The sequence below is a fragment of the Canis aureus genome, chromosome 13 (genome assembly GCF_053574225.1).
Source record: "Canis aureus isolate CA01 chromosome 13, VMU_Caureus_v.1.0, whole genome shotgun sequence".
NCBI classification, from domain to species: Eukaryota; Metazoa; Chordata; class Mammalia; order Carnivora; family Canidae; genus Canis; species Canis aureus.
In genome coordinates this window covers 11,927,489-11,930,620 of record NC_135623.1, presented here as the reverse complement: position 1 = coordinate 11,930,620, position 3,132 = coordinate 11,927,489, and positions in this window count along the sequence as shown.

Sequence of the window (3,132 nt, the reverse complement as noted above, 5' to 3'; positions counted from 1 at the left end):
TAACTGGGCTGTACTGGGGGGGTGGGGGGCGGCTAGCAATGAGGTCGGGAAGGATCCTAGAGGGGCTTCGAAGGTCCAGCAAAGAAACCGGGCATCCCTTATCCCATTTGTCTTCCAACCTTCTTAGTCAGGTGGGAGCCAAGCAATGCGAGGAACGAATCCATTCTACGGGCGACAAAACATAAGTGACTCTCCTCTGAGCTGCTCAGCTGACGCTTGCTCCCGCTGCTCCCGGACCGGCCTCACCTGATTTTGCTAAGGTTTATTTTTAAGCATCAGCCACTTCTTCGACTTCGAGAATTGAATTTGCCCAGCTGGCTTGGCCTCCCTCGGCCGGGCCTCGCGTCCCCAGAGAGCACGGTCCCCAGATCCTGCCTTGTTCACACCCAGCAGTGGGAAGGGATGTCTGCACGTGCAAGAAACAAGTCCCCCAAAGGGAGAAAAAAGAAAGGCTTCCAGTCCCCGGGGGAGGTTGGGTGACCTCGGTGGCCAACGGGGCACTTGTGTAATCTCCAGAGAGAGGCCGAGGCAAATGGATGAAGGGGTCAAGCCCCCTCCGGATGCGCGAGCGGCGTCTGCACACAGCCGGGGGAGCACCGCCGCAGGAAAGGCTGAGCACCTCCAGGACTCTCTCTCACTCGCCCTCGTCCTCGCCCTCCACAATCCTTCCAAAGCTGTGCAGACGTGTAGGGCACCACAGACCCCAGATCAGAGCCCCCAGAGGCGCACGGGGCCGAGTGAGAGGTCAGCTACTTCATGGCCCTGCCTGCAAAGACCAGGGCCTGGGAGTCCCTGTGCATTGTGACACTCCGCGGCGCATGTAGGCAGGGTGCACACTCCTCCCATGTCCGTGTGCCTGTGGGTGAATGTGTCTTTGTGTGTGTTCGGTGCCTCCAGGAGCACTCCCCCTTCCGTTTCCCCCATTCTCCACCAAGGCCGTCCCAACACTCGTGGCTCCATCGACAGCTGCATCTGGCTCTGCACATACACAGCGGCGTGTGTGTGCTCACACCCACTGGTATGCATGTGCCGCGGAGTTTGTGTGAGTGCTCCACGCACCTGACCATGTGTGTGTGGTACACGTGCCCAGTGCACATGCTCATCTGGGTGTAGATTTCTACATACGTACGTACGCTTGTATGTCTGCACAGTCTGTGTTCGCACGACTGAGCGGACTCCCTAGTTGGACCCCTGGAATGTCTGGAGCTCTTCCTTCCTCCAGGCCTCTGCACATGTGCTCCCAAGCCTGAAACACTTCCTCGGCTACTTCCTCCCCATCCAGCTGAAAAGAACATACACTCTGTGATTTTTCCTCATCACGTTCTATTCTTTTCGTTCAATGCACTTAGGTGCATTTGTTACTGTACGTTTATTTTTGTGTTAATGTGTCTGTTCTTTATTTCCATGAAGGTCCATGGAGCATCCCTTTGAAGCCCTGCTACTGCCTGTACCTCAACTGGTGTCTGGTGTATGCAGGTTTTCAAGAGGAATTAAGGGGCTGCACGATTCTGTGCTCTGTGTGTGTGTGTGTGTGTGTGTGTGTGTGTGTGTGTGTGTTTGCCATGTACCTCTAGGTAGGGGAGCATGTCTCTCTGGATGCCCATGCCGACCTGTGTGCACAAGTCTGTGCCGATAGTAGAGACCTGTCCACGTATGTAAGTGTGTCTGCATGTTTGGAGGATGGCAGAGGTTTTGTTTCTTCTGCTCATCCCTGCCCTAGTGGGGATCTCACTGCTCCCCCAATGAACTCCAGGGAAGGAAAGTCAGAGTCCCCAGAATGGCCTGGGCATGGAACTCTGTCTTGAAGGCAAGCAGAGCAGATCCCCACCCCACCCCTCCGAGGGCTGCCCTGGGTGCCTGCAAGTCTGAGCAGACCCCAGGGAAAGGACGGGCACATCGAAGGGGGGGGACGACGCCCCTGCGATTTTCTCACATCTTTGCTGAGATCCCTTCTGGGCCATGGCTGAGCTGGGTATTGAGATGGGGCCCCGGTGAGGTGCTCCCAGAGCCACGCCGAGCACTTGCTTCATCATGGCATCTCCACTCAATCTCCCCGCGGCTGGCTTATCTGCCCTCCACACTCCCCACCGCCCCCAGTCCCAGGTCTGTCTTGTCCACCACCGCACAGAGCATCTGGAGGTGCTTGATGAACACCTGCTAAATAATCGAATGAATAAAGGAACGCCCAGCCTTCCCCTGCCCCCGGCCTCCCCATACCTACGGAGAAAGAACACCCTTGATACGTCTACAGCCTTGAAGCTTGGAAAGAACCACATCGCCCACTCTCCCGGGGCTCCCTCCCTGGAGACAGGCCCCTCACAGTCTCTTTCATCACTTTGGAAAGTGGGGGGAGTATACAAACAAAGCAAAACAAAACTAGGGAGGAGCGGGAGCTGATGGATCAAGGCGCGGCAGGAGCAGAGCGCCTCAAAGGTAAACACAGTCCAAAGGCTGCTAACGCGTGTACTTGGGGGACGCAGCGAATGTGGTTAAAGGAACTGCTAACAGCATCGCCTGAGTGGCAGGCAAATCCTCGTCCTGCGAGGGCCGTAGAAGCCCTGCCCAGCCGTGTCCGGTCTCAGGACTGTGGAATTCCCTTGGGGTGGCTGCCCGAGGCCGTGGGGAGTGTGGGGTCCTTCCTGGCAAGACGGGGATGACACCTCATCCGGGCACTTGGGTGGCTCCATCCTTTGGTTGATGTCAGCTCAGGTCCTGATCTCAGGACCCTGAGGTCGAGCCTGGCCACCGGCTCCAAGCTCAGTGAGGAGTCTGCTTGAGATTGTCTCTCTCTCCCTCTCCCTCTCCCCTACTCTCTTCTCTCTTTCTAAAATAAATAAATATTTAAAAGAAAAGAAAAGAAAAAGCTGGAATAGATGATCTCTATGGGCTAGGTCCTGACCTTGGAGGGTGAGGAGATTAGGGAAGGTGGTTCTAGAAGCAGGAAGAGAGGTTACCCTGCTCCCACCCCCATTTATAAAAGTAGAAATCAATTTAAACACTGAGATACCAAGAAAAAGCTAGTCTGGGAAGGCCCCTGGGCAGATGGAAGCGCCAAGCCGGGTGCAGCCTGGGGGAACGTGGGCGCAAAGCCCGGGGCCCAGCTCCCGCCCCCCGAGTACGGAGCTCACCACC